The sequence below is a fragment of the Anabrus simplex genome, chromosome 3, assembly GCF_040414725.1.
Source record: "Anabrus simplex isolate iqAnaSimp1 chromosome 3, ASM4041472v1, whole genome shotgun sequence".
Lineage (NCBI taxonomy): Eukaryota > Metazoa > Arthropoda > Insecta > Orthoptera > Tettigoniidae > Anabrus > Anabrus simplex.
Window position 1 is genome coordinate 260,538,364 of NC_090267.1, and position 23,361 is coordinate 260,561,724.

Consider the following 23,361-nt stretch of genomic DNA (forward strand, 5'->3'; position numbering starts at 1 on the left):
TAGCAATAGCGAAAACGGGGCTGATAGTAGGGACTTGTTTCACAGCACTCCGGGAAAGAAACGAATTAAGCTATCTCCTGTAATAGGAATTAATTCTTTCCAGGCTGATGCAATACGAAGACACGAGTACGATTTTTACAGCTCAAAGTCCCTTCTGTCATTGTTATGGACAATGCACGTTACCACTCCGTAATAATGGACAAGACCCCTTCTTCGAGCGCCCGTAAAGAACTGTAAGTGGAATGGCTGCAGTAAAGAAATATCCCAGCGCATATGTGTACGACTAAATTAGTCGACACCGGGCGAGTTGGCCGTGCGGTTAGGGGCGCGCAGCTGTGAGCTCGCATCCGGGAGATAGAGGGTTCGAATTCCACTGTCGGCAGCCCTGAAGATGGTTTTCCGTGGTTTCCCATTTTCACTCCAGGCAAATGCTGGGGGTGTACCTTAATTAAGACAATGGTCGCTTCCTTCCCATTCCTAGGCCTTTCCTGTCCCATCGTCGCTATAAAACCTATCTGTGTCGGTGCGATGTAAAGCAAATAGCAAAAAAAGAAAAAATAGTCGACGAGGTAGCGAAGGAACAAGGGCACGAGGTTATTAGGTTGCCGCCGTACCACTGTCACTTCAACCTCATTGAGTTGGTACGGTATGGGGTGAAATAAAACATTACGTACGCACTTATAACACGTCCTTCACAGTTACTGAAGTGGAAGGACTGTTCCGGGAGAGTATTGCTCCAATGGATGCGGCTTTGTGCAGGAAGAAATTTAGCCATGTCGCAGCATTCATTAATTCGGCAATGGCAATACATGGCATCATCAGTGACTCTCAGGAGTTGATGATCTGCCTAGACGATGATAACAGTGACAAAGAAGGCTACGGTAGTGATGGCAGTGAACTGGAGGGTATCGAGCCTCTGCCTTTGTGAATCAGGTATGAAAATAAGGTTTCTGAATTTTCGTAAATTTTATAGAATTTACTTGAAACATTTTGTGTTAGCACCGGTGTATATTATTCTAACATTTATTGGTGAAGGTGTATATGAAGCGAGATCCTTGTCGGCCGATTTCTTCCGTGTTTTCTAACATCGCGATAATAAGAACTTCGTAGTATATTTATCTCGTATAATTTTGTGTGATGAATAATCGGTGAGTTGAAAGTTCAATTTTTGTCGGCAGATTTCATTTGTATTGTGTATCATCGCGATGACATTAAAAACATTTCTCCCATGTTTTTAAAAACACATGTGTCGTGCAATCAGCTGTTGTTACAGCGGCAACATCGCTTCGTGCGCCATTGCAGTGTTACCAATATTGTGCGCAGCTGTCATGTGCAACCTTACGCCGGCCCACCTTTACAGAGAATTCCCCGCATAGTTCTCAGCTCCACTGCAATAAGTCAGAGAGAAGAAGCAGATTTCGGTTTGGAACCAAGCCATGTTCAGCAAGTTCTACACGCAGTCTCCTTTTGTTCGCAGCAGTCTCCATCGCAAGTGTACTTCAGCGTTTTCAAGCAATAACTTGTTTAAACAGATTACAAAACTAGCAAGCTCTGTTGCAACGACCTGCGAAGCCCTTACTCAAGGAAAAAAACCCCTATAACAACAACAACAACGGCAAAGATATGATTAGTGTATGGTAGAATGATACTGTGTATTAAAAACCTTAGGTACGCTTGTTGACAGAAAGCAAGGAGGACCTTTAATATTCTATCCTGAAGGCAAAGGACGAACATCAGAAAGATGAGCTGTACTTAAGTGACAAAACTAAGATCTTCGTGACAGCAGAAGATTAAAATTAACAATTATTTATTTATTTACTCGTGTCAGAAGCATAATCATCCAGTTAAAAATAAAATAATAAGAAAACTATTTACAAAAATTAACAGACAAAGGAAATTGACAAAATTTACTGTACATCTAGGTGGTGTTTTTCCAAAACTGAGTCACATCTAGGGCGTTGTCATCAGCAAACATTAAATCTTGCTCTGAGCATGAAAATTAACAATGAAGAAATAGAGGTAGATAAGGATTTCATTTTCCTTGGTACTAAAATTAATAACGAGGGTGACTGAACCCCTGAGTCAAGCGGCAGCTAGCACTTGGAAGAAAGGATACGATATCTTGAAAAAATCTGGAAAAACAAGGACATCAGTGGGTACTGGCGTCTGCTGAGACATACAGCTAAACTTAGTAATAAGAAAATCTTGGGCCAGTTTCAAGACAAATCATCTTGAAAGGGAGCTCAGCAAGACAAACACAACCCCTTTATAGTCTTGTTCAAAATGGTGGGTAATTGAATGAGAACTGAACGGCCCAAATCTCATTTTTGAACTTTAGATGGTGTCACAGGAGATACTGGCAAGACGATCGTTGAACAGAAACAAGCTGCCCGGAAGAGAGAGAGAGAAGCAAAATAAAAAATGGTTGTTACGAAGATTATCTGAACTTGAATTCTCAATACAAAAAACCTGTCTCGATACAAAATAGGTAAAAAATGGTTCAAATTTGTGGGGATGACGCTTGGTCGTACACAAAACAGATCATGGCAAGAACCCGTTCACCCAAATATTGCCAACGACTCTCGGACGATTACGAGTTATCAATAAGATAATGTCCACTCTCCGTTGCAGAATGAAATCACTGCTTACAGCTGGACAATCTATCTTAGGTTTGATAAAGATATACAGTTAAATCTGTCAACAACGTTAAGAGTGATATCAGCTGTTATCTCATGATGTAACACTGATATCTACCGCTACTAGTGTATCTTATCAGAAATTCTCAAGCAGGACCTCTGTCTCCCACCGAGTCAACAGCAGCAAATTCCACTATCTTAACTTCTTATGCAGGATGATTAAAACTATCCTTGAAATCTCGGGTTATAACAATACAGACAATTGGAATACAATATAACACCTCGTTCTAATCAGACGATGTACAACTACGTAAGTGGATCAAAAGGTTAGTTGCACTAACGCGCCGCAGCAGCGCGCTGTGTGTGTCGCAAACATGGACACATCGGAGAAAGGGACAGACATTGACCACACATCTGTTAGGCAGGTCGCTGTGGTGTCTCGTCTAGTATTGTGGGAATAGCGGCCAAATGCAATGGCGCGTCAACTGGACGTTCACTCCAAATATGAGGTGCGTGCGACAATCAGATTCCTATGGGCCAAAAGGAAGAATTGCACGGACATTCATCGTGAAATTAGTGCTGTGTATGGGGAGCAGGCCATTTCCCGGCAAGGTATCGTAAAGTGGTGTCAGCAATTCGAAGCCGGACGCACGGATATCACGGACAACCATCACGAAGGCAGGCCCGCAACGTTCAGGACCCGTGCAAAGGTCAACAGTGTGAATGCGATCATTAGACAGAACCGACGCATTAAACTGAGAGAAATCGCGACGCAGCTGAACATGTCGTATGGCAGTGTGTTCGCCATTGTTCACGAGGATCTTGGATATCGTAAGCTGTGTCAAAGATGGGTCCCACGTCTTCTCACCGACGAGCACAAGGGACAAAGTTTCCAATCCTCCCTGGCATTTTTGCAACGCTGTGCCGCAGACGGCAACGGGTTTCCGCGGCGAATCGTCACAGGCGACGAAACGTGGGTCCCCAACACGAAGCTACATCAATGGAACGGGTGCACCCCTCATCACCACAACGAAAGAAGGCCAAGGTTCAACCTTCAGCCGGTAAGGTTATGGCGACAGTGTTCTTTGACATGGAGTTTGCTGCACGTGGAATTCACGCCGAAAGGAATGAAGATCAACGCGGCGTCGTATTGTACGTTGCACCGGTTGCGTAAAGCGATTAAAGAGAAGCGCCGGTGTGATTTTGTTGCACGATAACGCAACACCTCACGAGGCCCGCCAAGCGAGAGAACTGCTGCAGCATTTCAAGTGAGAGGTCTGGCAACATCCACCCTACAATCCAGACCTACCGCCATGAGACTTTCATCTGTTCGGTAAGCTGAAAATGGAGCTCTGTGGTCGACTTTTCCAGACCGATGAGGAGGTGAAGGCCGCTGTCTCCGAGTGGTTGCAGAACGCTGGAGGAAATTTCTATGCATCCGGCATCGACAAGTTGGTTTGTGCGTTCGCAGAAATGTTTGGAGTCCCTTGGAAACTATGTGGAAAAGTGACGTTACAGTGTATGTCGTTACAGTCGTGTTGCTGTTGTATAAGTGGTGTAATAAATGGCCACAACTGGGAAATGCAACTTATTTTCTGATCTGCCCACGTAGTAAAATAATATAATCAAAACCATTTGTTCGAAATCATGGACAGAAGATAAGATGATTTGCCACGACTTGTTCATACCACCGTCGCTTCACGATAAGATAAAGGTAAATGGTTCACATCTCGGATACGGCTATCTCGCGTATAGTTATTTCGAGTCTAGGGTTAACAGGAGGAACATATTATCAGAATAAAAAGAGTGAGCATGAGTGTTTATTTATTGTATTATTATTATGATTATCATCATATCACCCTGGATCAGACAAGCTAATAAGATGGCAATGTTAAGGTTACCATTTCAATTTCTGATGCGTTGTAGCCATGGCATAAATGGTCTATTGCTGAGTTGAGGGCCAAACATTGAAGCCATCGGTCAGTTATTATTATTATTATTATTATTATTATTATTATTATTATTATTGTTACCGTATTTTTGTGGTAGGTAGAGGTGAAAGAAGGTGCGGGTGTGAACGGGTCTCAAACTACGAAATTAAAGTTAATGTAAAATTTAACAACGTTATATTCTCTTTCCAAAATTCAGAAATAACACGAAAGACAGGTACAGAGTAACAAGGCAATAAAATTACAATTACAATATTTACAGGATTTGGGCTTCGAGCCCCGACCTCACAATTCTTGAGCAATCAGCCCAGTTTTACCCCAACACAAGTTTCAACAGAGGGGCGGAAAACCCCATTCATACCCCGGAGCACTTGCTCCAAATTACACAGTAAAGCCTACTTGAGGCGCGCAGAAAACAAAATTTTCAAGAAAGAGCAACCCGCTCTCAAATTTTAAGCCTGTCAAAGGCCACACCTAATTCCACCTTCAAGCTGTCCTCTAAGGACATAAACACAGGGGTAAAATACCCAACCTACTGAGGCCTATTAAGTGAGAAAAGGTTAATTATATGGCCTCTAAAATACCAACTTGAGAGGAGGCGATCTGCACTCCTAATGCATTTGTTTTAAAACCTAATCTGGCTCTAGGCCACTAATGCAAGGGCTAATCCCATACTACAGAGGTGACTTTAGAAAAGAACAATTTACATTACATTAAGGAAGAATCGGTTGTGAGAAATAAGTTCACCTCAAAACAATATGAGTGGGAGCTCTAGAGGGTTAAGCACTCTCTATCCCAATATGTAGCTTAAAAGATAGAATAAATACAAGGTGTCTTTACATTTTAGGGAAAGTTACATGGTGGAAACGCTTCGGACCCGCCCCGAGAGTTAAACTGCTGAGCTAGCAAGAAAAGAAGTTATTAACTGGCCATTACCTGGTTGTTGAACTGCTGCCCGAAGAAAGAGGCGCTTCCCGCCCCCTGCTATGTACTTTACACACAGAAAGATGGTACTGAAGTGGCACCGAGACCCGAAAATCAGCAGTTTATATACTCTCGCGGAAAGTTCGAGGCGTTTTTGAAATGAGCACACCCTCCCACAAGGATTTTATTGGTTCACCAAGAAAACCCATACACAATACGAAGAAGAAACATATTATTGGTGGAAAATTAATTCGAGAAATTCAGGATTGGCTAAATTCAAAACAAGGGGAAAGAAAGGGGTATACAGCCAACTTAAACAATAACAGAAATAAATTTAACAAGAAACAAACTTTTGAAATAAAAATGTCTCCAAAAAAACAGTTCTTTCACTTCGCACTAGGGTGCACCATTGTAGTTTTTCAGTAGTGTCCTCTAGAAGAGAAAGTTCACACTTCTTACTACAGGTAAAACAAAAGTACATCGAAAATGACCCAGTTCAAAAACTCCAAAATTTCCAAGTAGTGACATCTTCTGAGAAACTTGAAAATTAATACCGTAGATAAAGTTCAGACTTCCTCCAGCAGAGGAGTTTCAATTGGCGCAAATTTTAAATAAGCGGCGTGGAGGTGTACCGCCCGGTACAATTATTATTATTATTATTATTATTATTATTATTATTATTATTATTATTATTATTATTAAGCAAGCAAGCTCAAGTTACCGTTGATATTGTGACCGTAGCCACTGGACCTCCAATTTTACGTAGAATACGAACCATCATTAACAATAATGCTCTTATTGTACGGGACATTTTTCAGCAGCAACAATCTTATCCGTATGAACAAATCAAGTGATGTGTTATTCACGTATATAATTAATTTTCAACCTTCTCAGTGAAGCAATTGAAACTCTCTTGAAACGATAATTTGTTTACCTAATGACTCCTTGGCAGAACGGTCATTGAAGTGACTTTCGGTTCATAAGGCCCGGGTTCGATTGCCGGCCGGGGGATTTTAACTGTGTATGGTTAATCCTTCTAGCTCGGGAACTGGTTTTCTGTGTTCGCCTCAAAACACACATTCATCTGCATACACCATATCACACTATCAACCACCTCAGAAACATGCAATAGTGATTGCATCCCTATGCACAGGGTTGATGTCCGAAAGGGCACCCGGCAGTAAAACCAGGCCAAATCCAAACGAAAGACCGACCCCACGATATTGGGAAAAAGGCCAGAAAGAATTCTGAACTAAGCATAATCTTCTTCCGCTTTTCCTACACCGTGATGGGGTCGCGGGTGAGAAATGTCACGCACATGTGTACTTGGCCCTATGTGGAGGGAGGTATTCACTATTGTGTGTTTGGTGGCTGATAGTGAGGTACATTGTGAGTAAACAAAGAGGACTATACTGGCAAAAACACAAACATCCGGTCCCCGAGTCAGAGAAATTAACCAGACGTGCTTAAAATAGACACGGCCAGGAATCGAACTCAGGACTCTCTGAACTGGAAGCTGCGACGCTGACCATTCAGCCAATGAGTCTGACTCTCAGCTAAGTATAATAACAGCCATCATTATCATCATCGGCCCCAGATACCAGGTGTTGTCATACGCGTACCAGAAAACCGCCCATACGGCTACGTCAGTGAAATTTAAAACGTTTTATACGAATATCCTAAACCCTTATATGCAAAGTGTAGTATATCCGAAATATTGGGGCTGAAATAGCGGAGAGACATCTCGTCACTGGATTCTCACCAAGGTAGCTACAACAGTTCGAATCTCGGCCAATGTACCTCTAGGGTTCAGAAATGAGGAGTGAATTTCCTGTGGTTCGGGTAACACGTAGACTGAAATACTTGCCAACCTGTGGAGGGAATTTAGTGAACACATACATGTTTCACGAATGCCGTAAGATGTATAGAATAGGTTGCCCAGTGGATGGTTGCACAGCAGATCTATACTGATGATCGAGACTACATCGTGCGGTATTGAGCAGTATTTTCAATCAATCAATCAATCAATCAATCAATCAATCAATCAATCAATCAAGATCTGCATTTAGGGCAGTCGCCCAGGTGGCAGAATGCCTATCTGTTGTTTTCCTAGCCTTTTCTTAAATGATCAAGGGCTGCCTAGCCGAGGCGATAAAGGCGTGCTCGGTTAGCCCGGAAGGACGTGGGTTTGAATCCCCGTCAGGAAGTCGTAAAATTAAAGAAACGAGATTTCCACTTCCGGAGGTTCACATGGCCCTGAGGTAATGGAGTAGCGGGAAAGAACTGGCCACCCTACCGTACGTAAACTCCGGCTCAGGCACACCTCTGTGGAGGTTCGGCCCTGCCTTCGGGCATAATACACCCTTACCTTGCCTTCTTAAATGATCCCAAAGAAATTGGAAATTTATTGAACATCTCCCTTCGTAAGTTATTCCAATCCCTAACTCCCCTACCTATAAACGAATATTTGCCCCAATTTTTTCTCTTGTATTCCTGCTTTATCTTCATATTGTGAACTTTCCTACTTTTGAAGACATCACTCAAACATATTCGTCCACTGATGCCATTCCACGCCATCTCTCCAATGACAGCTCGGAACATCGAGCAGCTCATCTCCTTTCTCCCAAGTCTTCCCAGCCCAAACTTTGCAACATTTGTGTAACGCTACTCTTTTGTCGGAAATCACCCAGAACAAATCGAGCTGCTTTTCTTTGGATTTTTTCCAGTTCTTGAATCAAGTAATCCTGGTGAGGGTCCCATACACAGGAACCATGCTCTAGTTGGGGTCTTACCAGAGACTTATATGCCCTCTCCTTCACATCCTTACTACAACCCCTAAATACCCTCAACCATGTGCAGAGATCTGTACATTTTATGAACAATCAAGAAAAGAAAAGAAAAGAAAAGAAAAGAAAAGAAAAGAAAAGAAAAGAAAAGAGTGGTTGCATCGACAAGCCATTAACCTTTAGAATAATGATTGACTGATTTTGTGATCACCCCAATGAAGATCTTTCCTTATATTAACACCTTGGTACTTACAATGATCCCCAAAAGGAACTTTCACCCCATCAACGCAGTAATTAAAACTGAGAGGACTTTTCCTATTTGTGAAACTCACAACCTGACTTTTAACCCCGTTTATCATCATACCACTGCCTGCTGTCCATCTCACAACATTATCGAGATCACTTTGCAGTTGCTCACAATGTTGTAACTTATTCATTACTCTGTACAGAATAACATCATCTGCAAAAAGCCTTATCTCTGATTCCACTTCTTTACACATATCATTGATATATATATATATAAGAAAACATAGAGGTCCAATAATATTGCCTTGAGGAATTCCCCTCTTAATTATTACAGCGTCAGATATAGCTTCGCCTACTCTAATACTAAGAGTTCTATTTTCTAGAAATATAGCCACCCATTCAGTCACTCGAGTTTCATATGCGTAAGATTATTTGTGAAGTTCATATGAACGAAGGTATGTTGAGATTAACTTTTGCTGTCAATCGTGAGATTATCAAAGAGTATCGCCTGAAGATGAACAGCAGTGGAGCGGTAAAAAGATTAAGATGATGGTGATGATGATTATTATTTTTATTATTAGTAGTAGTATTATCATCATCATCATCATCATCATCATCATCATCATCATCATCATCATCATCATTTTACATTCGAGTTGAGCCTCTACAACCAGCGTGATAACAGCCAGTTTAATCTTCATTGTTCGTCTGCCAGCTTTGACATCCTGTCAGTATCTCTTAAAGCCACTGATCAGTGCCTTATTTCGCTCCTCTATTAGAGCACCCCTTCCCAACCCGTCTTCTGGGCTCTGATTCGACTGTAAACACCAGATAGCTTTTGATCACCCTCCAAAATGCATCCCTGTTATTTATCTTATTTCCTGCTATACCGATCTGTCTCAGATATTCCTCACATTCTTCGAACCATTTCAACTTTTTCGCCTTTGGTCTTAAGAAATCCTTAGTCTTCAGTCGTACCGAATGTGCGAATGGAATAGCATTTGTCTTTTTAATTGGCGATGTTATTGGTTCTATCTTAGGCCGGCTCCTTGGTTGAATGGTAAGGGTATTGGCCTTCAGTTTAGTGGGGACCGGGTTCGATTCGCAGCCGGGCCGAAGATTTTAACTACGCATGGTTAATTCATCTCGCTCGGGGTGTGTGTGTTCGTGTTCGCCTTAATACGCTTCTCTTCATATGCATGTAACACATTACATTACTAAACATCACAGCAACACGCAAAGGCAATAATGAAAACATCCCTCCTCACAGGGTTGACGTCAAGATGGGCATCCGGTCGTAAAACTTAACAACATTAATATCAGGAGCCGATCACAATAAACTGGAAAAATGGCCAGGAAGAAGAAAATAGATTTTATCTTGGAGTTTCATAGATCGTTAGATCTCAGTCGTACCTGCCCGTCAACCTATCTGTTGCCCAAACTCTTTCGTAATATTCTGCGCTCTCTTCTTACTACAGCTGGTCGACATACTCGCCTATACATACTCATAAATGAAAGTGAAAACTCACAGCCTGTTTCCAGTCATTCGACCGGGTTAGGAATGGAATGAATGAAGCCATCATCTAGCGGCGAGGATAGGAAGTGTGCCGGGTGCCGAAGCCTGCCGCACTCCTCTGAGGCAATGATGAATGACTGACAGATGAAATGAAATGTTAATGGAGTGTGTTGTTGGAATGAACGATGACAGGGAAAACCGGAGTACCCGGAGAAAAACCTGTCTTGCCTCCGCTTTGTCCAGCACAAATCTCACATGGATTGACCGGGATTTGAACCACGGTATCCAGCGGTGAGAGGCCGGCGCGCTGCCGCCTGAGCCACGGACGCTTCTGTTCATACTCATAAGATTATTATTATTATTATTATTATTATTATTATTATTATTATTATTATTCAATCCAACAGTGCAATTTATTGGGGCTGGCATGTTACACAAGCCTGCGGTAACTCGGAAAAAGTGACAAATTCAAACAGTGGGCGGTCGTTTGCAATGCTGTTGGCATACAGATGTGCTTACCACAATACTGGCTCCTAAATATATTCAGTGACACACACGACTGTCTAGCACACTTCAACACAATGTTCACACGTTGGCAAGATATCAAGAAAAGAACCTTCTTCAGTGATTCTTACTTTCAATAATCATTTCGTTTCCTTCTCTCATGGCCTTCGGTTATGTCAAGACTACTCTGCGCTTTCTTCTTTCTCTAGTCCCTACCCCGTGCGTGATCCCCCATAACACTTTCCCTTCTGCATTATTGACCTTCGCTTTGTTCTGCTGAATGAAATGGCGCGCAGCTCGCCGCCGCAGGGAAAACACGCATGAGGCGAACAAAGGAGACGATGCGCGTGTGGAATAACGGGAGGGTAATCATAGAACCAGAGGGCAGACCAGGCAGCCAGATGCAAAGCGATCCGTTACGGAGCTTGCCTTCTCATTTACTGCTCCTTACGCTCTACTTAGGAGCAGAGCGAGCTCTTTCTTACAGCTGATTTGCCTGCAGTCAGACAGCGGGGACATGGTTCAGTTCAAGACACCGCCGAAGACTATTTTAATTAAATAGAGCAACGTTAAAAAATAAAATACAAATGTACATCCCCGTCAGGAAGTCGTAAAATTTAAGAAACGAGATTTCCACTTCCGGAGGTGCATATGGCCCTGAGGTTCACTCAGCCTACACCAAATATGAGTACCAGGTTAATCCCTGGGTACAAAGGCGGCCGGGCGTAAGCTAACCATTCTACCCCATTACGTGCCGAGGTTAACAATGGTGGAAGCCTTTACCTTCCACTCCTCCAAGGGCCTTCATGGCGTGTACGGAGGTGACTTTGCTTTGCTTTACATTCGAGTATAATCTTTCGGGGGAAGATCGAACATTAAAAGAAGATTCTGACGATTATGCGCTGACATCGCTAAAAACAGGTGAAAAATGCAAAGCGAGTAACATATTTGCCATGATAACGGAATCTGTGTTGCCACGACTGCCCACGCCATTTGTCTAGTGTGCAGTTTAAACACTTCGTTGTTTATTTTAAAATTCCCATGTTTGGTAGATGATACGAAGTACAGCCTTCGGTAAAGATTTCGCATCACCGCAACCTATTAATTCCACTGTGTCTACCTGTCATTGAATAATAACCGATACGTACTATTTAAGTCTTTCCCACTCCTAGCCGTATCCTAACCCATCGTCCTCATAAGACCTATCTGTGACAGGGGGACGAAAAGCAAATTGTAAAAAAAATTCCTGTTCTCCAGGTTAGGGGTTGTACCTTCGTGACTTATTACCCCCTTCCAGTATTAAAAAAAATAATAAAAAATAAAAAAAACGTCTTATAAACTTTACGAACAAGAAATAAAAGGATGATTCAATTAATGATACCAGGCACGGCCAAGAATCCAACTCACCTTCTGAACACATCGCCAGCTATATAGACAGAACTGAGAACATTTTTGGATGGCGCGCTCAAGACTAATCAGGATGACTTGAGAGCATCAGCCAAAAGAAAGAAGAAAATTAGGATGCCGAAGATATGGATGAGAAATATGAAGTCCGAACATAGGCCTTGAAAGCGTAAACCGTTTAGATATGATAATACTATCTTACGTCTGTTACATTAAATGTAGATTTCTTGTTTGTTTTGCTTTTCGGCGTTGAACCGACACAGAAAGGTCCCATGGTTACGGTTGGATAGGAGAGGTCTAAGACAGGGAAGGAAGCGCCAGTGACCTTAATTATGGTACAACCTGATGTGAAAATGGGAAATCACGATAAACCACATTTAGACCTGCCGACAGTGGAATACAAAACTTGCTATGCGTATGTAAGCATTAGCATGTTTTTTTAAGGGTTGGATTACATTCCATTTAAATAAAATGAAAGTTTTCTATTAGTGATGATAATATTAGGGGCTGCCTGGCCAAGGCGGTAAAGGCGCGCTCGGTTCGCCCGGAAGGACGTGGGTTCGAATCCCCGTCAGGAAGTCGTAAAAATTTAAGAAATGAGATTTCCACTTCCGGAGGTGCATATGGCCCTGAGGTTCACTCAGCCTACACCAAAAATGAGTACAAGTTAATTCCTGGGGGCAAAGGCGGCCGGGCGTAGAGCTAATCACTCTACCCCATCACGTGCCGAGGTTAACAATGGTGGAAGCCTTTACCTTCCACTCCTCCAAGGGCCTTCATGGCCTGTACGGAGGTGACTTTGCTTTGCTTTGATGATAATATTAGTTTGACGGTTTTGGGGGACGCCAAGGTGCTGGAATTTTGTTCCGCAGAGTTCTTTTACGTGCTATAAAATCTACCGACAAGGGGCTGATGTATTTGAGTACCTTCAAATACCACAGGACTAAGCCAGGATCGAACCTGCCAACTTGGGCTCAGAAGGCCAGCGCCTTAATCGTCTGAGCCACTACGCCCGGTTTTTGTCCGTTAATCTCCCAGCACAAAAAAGTGTCTACATTTCTAGCAAAGAAAATGCACTGTTATGCTTCTGGAGCGAGTTTAGGTTGTCACTTTCTTGAAATAATGGCGATGGACAAATACAGGTTACAGAATACCGTACAAGAAAAGTTTGATTACGGAGGACCATAGAAGTGGACGAAGCACACAACGTTGGACGGTCATTCTTCTGTACAAGAGTCCGCTCGGTTTTTGTTTCAGAAGAGTACATTATCCAAACAGCCCGCCTGGTGGCCACGTTCGTTAAGGCGTCAAGTCTGTATCATATGGTCTGACGCCGTGATTAGCCGGTTCGAGTGCCGTCGGTGGAAAACATTCTCACCACCAAAATGTTGACCAGTAGGGTACAAGAGGAGGTGGTATACAATTTCTAATCACTAGATTGCGTGCCAAAAGCCTGGATTCAATTCCAAACCTCTCCGCTGTGTTCATAAAGAGTGAGGGCATATGACACTGTTGATGGTCGAATGAGGATGTTAAAACTTGAGCAGACCCCTTCGTGTGATTCGTCGGGAGTATGCTACGTGCCGGCACCGGGTTTCACTCTCTCCCTACATCATCATCATCATCATCATCTCACACTCAGACGCGCAGCTCACCCATGGAAGTCAAATAAAGACCACCAGGCGAGAAAAACATATCATCCGACACTACCGTCACCAAAAGCCATACGGGTTCGAATCTCACTGTCGGCAGCCCTGAAGATTGTTTTCCGTGGTTTCCAATTTTCAAACCAGGGAAATGCTGGGGCTGAATCAATTAAGGGCACGGCTGCTTCCTTCCCACTCTTGGCCCTTTCCTATCCCACCGTCGAAGTAAGACCTATCTTGTCGGTGAGACGGTAAATCAAATTTTAAAGAAAGCCATACGCTAAATAAAATTATCCAAACAATATTCTTCGTCTAAAAGGCAAATACATCTCCAGCTTATTGTAATCACGTACAGATTAATGTTTCAGAAGATATCTGATTAAAATTTAATTGTATTCCTGATGAAAAGAGAAAGCTCTATTAGACAATTTCGCTCAAGTCCGACCTGTAACATATGCTGTTCCATACTATTAGACTATAATGTTTGGTCTACTGTAATAAATCATAATTTATTTCATAAACGAAATCGGTGTAACAGAAAAACACACTTCATAAACAGTATCAAACAGGTAATCATGCTGTTTTCTCAGTTAAAATAATAATGGGTTTTTTAAAAACGTGTATTGCAGTGAAAATTACAGCAGCCGATGACATGCGAGCAAAATTTAGCGATTTCTAAGAAAGACATGGTCACCAACCTGGGGACAGTCCGCGCTCACCACCGAACAGCCACAGCCGCCGTCCGCGTCACTCTGCAACATAAAGAACAGATCTCATGAATATCTGGCAGAAATGCTAGAGCATCACTCAGACATGCCTACTTGATATCATGAGTAAATGAATGACAAGAAAGAATACATTTGCTTTCACCTGATTGCACTTAAGTGGTGACTGAGATAGTATGCCCTACGCATGAGTGTCGCACTGCTGGAGGATGACGAGATATCAATTAGTGGCGCAGAAAACTAGAGATTCATAATTTACTTTCGTTCGCATAGATTTGGATATCAAATGCAATGGAGAAACACACTTTCATCATTATCTTTGCTACCTAGCAGGTGAGGCAGCCTGAGCGAGGCACTGGTCCTCGTACACAGTTGTATTCCCGACCCAAAGTCTCACGCTCCAGGACACTGCCCTTGAGGCGGTAGAGGTTGGATCCCTCGCCTAGTCCGAGGGAAAAACGAACCCTGGAGGGTAAACAAATTAAGAAAGAAAGAAAGAAAGAAAGAAAGAAAGAAAGAAAGAAAGAAAGAAAGAAAGAAAGAAAGAATTTTTGCTATCAAGCAAGCTTGGATTTTGAATCGACAATTTTTGAAGCACGTTATCGGCCTATAAAATCCCTTTGTGGCCTAAACTCGGTGTTTACAGTGGCAAAGCCGTTTGCCACCAACATTCACTATGTGACAGTACAAAAACATGTTTGTGCACCGGATTCCGGTGGCATGAACAGCAACTAATGCACACATAATTATACAACCTGTGACAAAGTTCGGTGAATAGTCCTGTACTATCAACATAGATGAACAATAAACGACAGTGACCTTACTATCCTTCGAAATAGTCCCCTCCCATAACTACGCACTGCTGAGATCGGCGATACAAGTCCTGGAACCTTTGCAAGAAGGCTTCCTTTGGGATGTTGTTCAAAAACCTCGTCACGTTTCGTTGGATGTCAGGAATATCATCAAATATATTTCCTTTCAAAGCGAGTTTGAGTCGTTGGAATAGGAAGAAGTCTGGAGGATTGAGATCTGGCGAGTTTGGGGGATGTTCAAGTTGCACCACCCCCTTTTTTGCCATGAACTGTTTGACGATATTGGCTGTGTGTGGGCGAGCGTTGTCATGGACACAAAACCATGAACCTTGTTGTGCGTACTGGGATCGCACCTTGTGTAGACGTTTCATGAAACGGGTCAAAATTTCAATGAGCCGTGCAGCATTCAACGTCGTTTCCTCAGGTAGAAATTCTTTGTGATTAATGCCTTGACTATCGAAAAAGGTGATGAGCATCGTTTTGATGCGTGACTTTTCGGCCCTGACCTTTTTCCGACAAGGGGATTCCGGAGAACGCCGTTTCGTTTCAGGGTCGTACCTGAGACACCAGATTTTTAATCCTCAGTGACAATGCTGTTCAAGAAACTTGGTGTCGCATCCGCCGTTTCGACAAAATCCTGTGGAGCCTCTAAACTTGCCTGCTTCTAATCGTCAGTCAAGTGATGTGGCACAAGACGAGAACACGTTTTCTTCTTCCGTAACTTCTGGGTAACGACTTGTCGCACGGATTCACGGTTAATCTGCAGTTCATCCGCTATCATGTGCACAGTTAATCGCCGATCGTTCGTGATTAATGTCCTCACCTTCTCAATATTTTCGTCACTGACGGCGGTCGCCGGTCTTCCGCTACGGGGGTTGTCAGAAACACTTTCCCGGCCTCCTCGAAAACGGGCGAACCACTCGTACACACACTTCAAGGACAGTGCTTAATCTTCATAAACACGTACCAGCATCGCATGCGTTTCTTTCGGCGTCTTGCCAAACTGAAAACAAAACTGTGCATTGATCTTTTGGTCGTTCATGCTCCTGTTCGCAGTTCAGAACCAACGCACTAAATGCGCAAAACCTGCTGCTACGCAGGTGCAGCGTTATGTGTCGCCAGTGTTGCCGGATCGACCGTTCTGACTTCATTCACCGAACTTTATTGTCACAGGTTGATTTGAAAATGAATGCCAACAGTTCCCTTATTAACGTCTATTTACAAAAGTCTTAATCCACACCACAGGTGGTAGTCCGGCTCGCTGGTATTACCTGGGACTGGCGATTGTCCTGATTGACAGGCATCACTTTTACTTTGTTTCGTACGCTCAATCGCTTCATAAAACAGCTGAACGCAGACAGGTTCGGACACACAGTCTGTTAGCAATCACGACGCACGACATCTGTTCCTTGGCTCGACTACAGATAAGTCCATTGCTCACACAGTCATTTCATGCGGTCACTCCACACAGTGAACTACTCAACACTGACAACTAAATAGCGGTCAAGTAACAGCAACAACTTAACAATGCTAGCCAGCACTGCAATACTCCTCACAACAACGACAATTAACACTACTCCAACTCTACTTACAACTGTTCCACACGCCGACTCCTTGCCGGTACACACATAGCACTCAGTACTCCACTCCGTACTCCAACAACACTCCAATTCAACGATACTCTGCCACAGACTCCGGTGGGACACCCACCATACCAACTACTTGCTCGCGGCGAGCCCGCCTTTACATCCCCGGTGATGAAGTTCCAGACTTTTCGGGGTGTAGCAAGAATGAGAACATTCTGATTATACCTGCCAGAATATCCACGAGAAGCAGTAGAGAGGGGAGGCCGTCACTATGCTCTACGGCTGGGAGCTACCAGCTGACTCACTAGTTCCTTCCAGAAAATACCAAAGGAGGCTATATACAGAGGGCTGACATGTAACAATTTTATTATCCGGCACTACTCGCTCCTTTTTAGAGGAACTGTCACTTATTCCAATGATCACGGAATTAAGCTTAGACGTTATTGTTTCCTTAATACTCACAATATGACTATAATTACTATTACAATTTTATTCCGACAGACAATTATCATTTGTCATAACAGCGTTTAAAGTGCACAAACAGATAACGAAACGTTTAATCTATACATATGTTTCTTGTTCACACTCTTGGTTGAATATGGAACAGTAGCTGTCGTCATAAGGATAATTTATTACATTTGTAGGAAACATTGGGCGTTCTTGCCTACCCCTAAAATCGGCTGCTAGTTTAGAAGGAAGAACAGCTGGCAACGAAAATTTCGTTGCAGCATTAATCCCGTATACACAAGCCTTGAGCAATAACGTAAACAAACTCTTGATATTTTCTAAACTAAATAAGAGGTTTAATACGGTATTTTCTTTCCAAGAGGAACTGGTTTAATGTGGTAACTGGTGCCGGCTAGAATGTCTGATTGCGGTGTCTCACCAAGTAGATCAATACGACAATTTACACCATTAAGGAAACGTACCAATTAGCAAGAAAGCTAAACTAAGCTAAATGTGAAAAGGACACTAAAACAAACTCGCTTCGGGAACTGAAGACGATGAATAGCTGCTTTTTGTTGAGCTCTTGTGTGCTGAACCATTAAGAAGAGGCAACAAGCGCTTGTCTTTAATCGACGTTCAAGAGCGAGATCCATTGCATCTCCTTGGTAATTGCGTTTCAATTAAACACTAGAGCTAGGAATAAATGTCTCGACACTAGGTATACCCTGCTCGGGGCCAGGGTAAAGAACTGGCAAGTCCCATCAGCCCGGAAGCTAGAAGCCTATTTGTAATGCCTTTTCCCCCCACCCCCCACCCCCCACCCAGGAGTACCATAAAAAGACCCTCAACAAATGTCATTAATGAGACAATCCATCAGAGAAAGTCACCTTTACTCTAGTCTCTATTAATCAGCAGATGAAAAAATACTAATTCTATCAAGAGATATAAGGTGAACTAGGCATTAAGATCAAGATCAGATAATTATGATGCAAGCAAAGTAAGCTCAAAGTTTTACGTGACTGTCGATATCGTGATCATTATCAACGACCTCCAGTGTTATGTGGAATCCAAACCACAGAGACGCGACATTAAATTTCAAAAATTCCACATGCATTGGCTGGGATAAGAATCGCGGCCGCCTTCGTGAGAAGCTAGAGTCTATGCTACTCGGCTATCACACCTTATGATATTATTATTATTATTATTATTATTATTATTATTATTATTATTATTATTATTATTATTATTATTATTATTATTATTATTATTATTATTATTATTGGTGGTGGTGTTTAAAGGAGCCAAACATCTAGGACGTCATATGCATACGACGTTAACATTCTAAACAATTAGTAGAGAGACCGTACCTTGTTTTCCGAACGAACGTGAAGAATTGAAGTCGCAGCAAGGCACAATAGTGTCCCACAAGTAAGAACTCCCAACATCGATATATGAACTTGGTATTATCAACATACAGTATAAATCAGCCCAAGATGTTCATGAATTAGTTCTCTCTGCCGAAAAACGCAAGGCAATTCATTCACATGTCTTACATTATTATTCTTTATACCGGGGTCTCGCTTTGTGGGAGGGTCAAGGAGTCAAAATGCCACTGAAGATATGGATTTAAAACGAAATGGTGTATAATAAATACCTTTTCTTTTTTTCTTCTTCAGAGTTTACACACAAACTCCATGATCATGCGAACTTACGTTTGGTTGGCTCCCACAATATCTTGGTAAACTGGTTCCACCCTGTTTGCATCACCGCACTGCGTAATAAGTACAGTATTAGATGTTTACGAACGCATAAAGATTTCCTCTCCATTCTTTCAAGTCACTTAGAGGTTACATGAGATGGAAAATAAGAACAGCCACGAGCAACATAACGAATAGTGAATTAAACTTCTACTACTACTTTGCCACCATAGTCTATTGACCGACCACTAACGTCCTCAATACAGGACCGTCTCTCGTGAGATCAGTTCGTTAGTCAAAGAGCATTTTTCTTAAATGCTCCTCGAACGTCCTCAAGAAGGCGAATGAATCCCTTTCCAGGTCCTCAAACCAATGTTAAATTCGTGGCGTTCGAAGACAAGAGCTTCCCATTTCAAAGAGCAGTGCAATATCGCGCATTCGGTCGAGTCTATAGCACTTTTTTTTTTTTTTTTTGCTACGGGCTTTACGTCGCACCGACACAGATAGGTCTTATAGCGACGATGGGATAGGAAAGGCCTAGGAGTTGGAAGGAAGCGGCCGTGGCCTTAATTAAGGTACAGCCCCAGCATTTGCCTGGTGTGAAAATGGGAAACCACGGAAAACCATCTTCAGGGCTGCCGATAGTGGGATTCGAACCTACTATCTCCCGGATGCAAGCTCACAGCCGCGCGCATTTACACGCACGGCCAACTCGCCCGGTAATCTATAGTACTGCTCTGCTTTTTTTTTCTTTTTCATTTGCTTTACGTCGCACCGAGACAGATAGGTCTTATGACGACGATGTTACAGGAAAAGACTAGCAATAGGAAAGAAGCGGCCGTGGCCTTAATTAAGGTACAGCCCCAGCATTTTCCTGGTTGTGAAAATGGGGAAACCACGGAAAACCAACTTTAGGGCTGCCCAAGTGGGGTTCGAACCCACTATCTCCCGGATGCAAGCTCACAGGCTCGGGAATATGGACCCTTTCACAGCAATACTTAATTAATGCCTTAGAGAGAGTGCAGATCAGATTCTCATACTGGATCAGTAAGAAGTGTTTGTGTACTAAATTGGTTTCGACAGATTATGATCTCTTTAGTCCAAGGAGGCATATCGAGTCACTCGGCGCAGGTATGTGAATGCACGTTCCACATACAAATGTACCGGTAATTTTTCCTCGATTGCCCTACTTTACTCTGTTGCTACCAATTCATGTTCCTTCCCGTAACACCAGATAGATTGTCATCTTGCAATTAACCACAAGCAGAACTGAATCACACAGAAAGTCTTGTTTTATGCAGCCCCTAATATCCGTGAATGAAATCAGTTTGTGAAATTAGTGTACAACTTATGGTCGCCTCATAGACAGATACTTCCTGGTACATTATCTTGTTCTGCATATTTATTAACTGAAAATTAAATGTCCTTTTAATTATCAGTGATTTCAAATTATATACTTATCTGTTTACATGTTCCTTCTCTTCTCCTACATGAGTATTATAAATACATATGTACTGTATGTTGCTTTTTCGTAGTAGTAGTAGTAGTAGTAGTAGTAGTAGTAGTAGTAGTAGTAGTAGTAGTAGTAGTATTTAATACATCATCTGTATTCGGAGTACTGACTTCAAGCAAATCCAAGAAGCATGTGGCTAAATGGACAAAAATAGCAATGGAAGCCCAATTACAAGTAACATGAAAATGAAAATCCACAGCCTGTTTCCAGTCACTCGACCGGGTCAGGAATGGAATGAATGAAGCCCCCATCTAGCGACGAGGATAGGAATTGTGCCGGCTGCCGAAGCCTGTCGCCCTCCCCTGGGGCAATGATAAATGACTGACAGATGAAATGAAATGTTAATGAAGAAGTGTTGCTGGAATGAACGATGACAGGAAAAACCGGAGTACCCGGAGAAAAACCTGTCCCGCCTCCGCTTTGTCTAACACAAATCTCACATAGATTGACCGGGATTTGAACCACGGTATCCAGCGGTGAGAGGCCGGCACGCTGCCGCCTGAGCCACGGAGGCTTTACACGTACCGTATTTTTCAGTCTCTCACTTCACACTGCAAGTGTGTGTTTTTTCAGCCTATTCTCCTTGTACTTCGGTGGGGTTGCGGGTACAATCTATGTAACATAATGTGTGGACTTGGTACTGTCTTACGGCCGGATGTCCTTCCTGACTCCAACCCTAAGATACCTAGTCTCCTAGCCGTGCTTATAATACCCGGCCCGGCCAGGAGTTCAACCTTTGGATAAAAGTAGCAAGGGAATGTTTTCATCACATAGTCCAGTCGTAAGGTATGTCTATTTTGAACATGTTGCCTTCTCTCTGAATGATACGTCATAGTACAGACATCAATTATTATCTAGTATATTTAAAGAGATGGGCCTTAAGCAAGAAATTTATTATTATTACCACTAATAAATAACAATCAATAATGTTTGTTGTACAGAAGCTAGCTGAATACCAACGTGCGATGCACCGACAAGGGACAATGGTATCACCCAGCGACTACTGTCCTTGTATGGTCACTCGTACACAATACCTCAAGGCGGCACTGTCTCTCAACAGCTGACGGAGGCAACGTGAGGGAGAATCTCGTCGAGTCTTTATACTTTGTAGCAGCATCCTAACACGTGGACGAAGAATTACATTTTAAAACGAAATGCGATGTTGTCGAACTGGCTTCGAAAAGTACTTTCTGCCTGGAAGTGCCATTGTCAAAACCCACACCGAAGGAACTATCTCCAACAAAACCTCTACCCACACTATTACAGTTCAGACGTAATGTAGAGAGTAAATTTTCCATTTGAATTTATTTTTTGAGTTTCAGTGGGTCAGATTTGGGGGGGGGGGGATGTAGTGAAGACCTCAGAGTCTTGTAGCTATAAATGTACCGTATGCACATTTATTGAATCCTCAGTCCATAGGCTAATAGGGCCCCAGCAATTCCACCAGTTGACTGAGAGGAGATATACTGCAGAAGAAAAGTGATTAGTTTCCCATTGTTATTCTCCACATCAAGCCAGAAGCTGCTATGACATACACAAAAGCCATTGACGAGGAATCCTTCGATGTGGTCAACCTCTCCTAATGAACGTATAACGAATCAGCACGTTATGGAAATATGGTCGGCCTGAATAGTTTAACATATTGAACGAATTCGCTTTTGATCTAGACTGTGTACCCTTTTGTGATCAGTGCATGGGTTCGTTCTTCCTTCGTTTTTCATGGTGGTAGTTAGAAACATACTTTGATCAATTAGTCGACTATGACGACGACCAATTTGTGAAATTTAACTCCTATACTCCATAATCATCTTCATATTCGGAGGCTGTTGGCCAACCCACACCCGGACGAAAGATTTCCATCGTTCTTTGGTGAGACATGGTTTCTCCACTACCAGAAAATATTAGACATGCGAACTAGACGTTTAGTGTAACTATCATCAATATTCTTTTCGCAACATCGAAGATAGTTATGGTTTTCTCCTAGTGATTTAATTTCGCACACACACAAGTTTTCGGCGGTGGGAAATGGCTAGGATTGGCAAGGTAGTGGCCGTGTCCTTATTTAAGGTATAGCCCCAGCATTTAGCTGGCGTGAAAATAGATAGCCTAAGAAAACTATCTTCAGGCCTGCCGAATCCCCGAAGTTTACAGTTACAAGATCCGAACCGCCCAATTAACTCACTCGTAATTCTCTCATAGGGTATTTTCTTAACAGATTTTTTTTTTTTTGCTAGTTGCTTTACGTCGCACCGACACAGATAGGTCTTATGGCGACGATGGGATAGGAAAGGGCTAGGAGTGGGAAGGAAGCGGCCGTGGCCTTAATTAAGGTACAGTCCCAGCATTTTCCTGGTGTAAAAATGGGAAACCATGGAAAACCATCTTCAGGGCTGCCAACAGTGGGGTTCGAACCCATTATCTCCCGGATGCACGGTCACAGCTGCGCGCTCCTAATCACACGACCAACTCGCCAGACCTTGTTAACAGTTTAATATCGTTGAAATATATATAAATATCGTTACTTGACATGCCATCTTAATGTTACGGGTCAACACAGAAATTATTCCCCGAGTACTACAGGAAAAGGTCGCCGTAAAACGTCTGCAGTGGATCAGAATGGAACCACACACAAGTTTCACATTCCCGCAGCCAATTCATTGTAATATGCAGGACCACGAAGTTTAAATATCTTTCTACCTTCTTGCACCTTTCACTACTTCTAACTGTATTCTGTTCAATGGTCTCCCGGACAGAGCAGATGGTGAGTGTGCCAAGAAAACCTATAATGGTCCATTCAAAGTTACTTGCCGTTGAAAGATTTCCAGGTAGCTGCCAAGGACTCGTCAGCCTTTGAAGTTTACTCTCCCATTCCATCCCAGTACGAGAATATACACAGAGAAAAACAGCAGCAGTAGATACTTAATACTACTTTTAGAACTGAGGATTACATGCATCAATGATGAAGATAGT

General features: G+C 42.6%; 1 protein-coding gene across 7 annotated transcripts in view; it reads right to left on the minus strand.

The window, feature by feature from the left end:
* The window catches only part of sd (TEA domain transcription factor 1 homolog scalloped), a 645,214-nt gene that overhangs the window by 340,296 nt on the left and 281,557 nt on the right, over positions 1 to 23,361 (minus strand). For all 7 annotated transcript variants that reach the window (XM_067144328.2, XM_067144329.2, XM_067144327.2 and 4 more), the window contains one exon: positions 14,310 to 14,363. The gene's annotated coding sequence lies outside the window, so the exon portion shown is untranslated. The remainder of the gene's footprint in view (positions 1 to 14,309; positions 14,364 to 23,361) is intronic.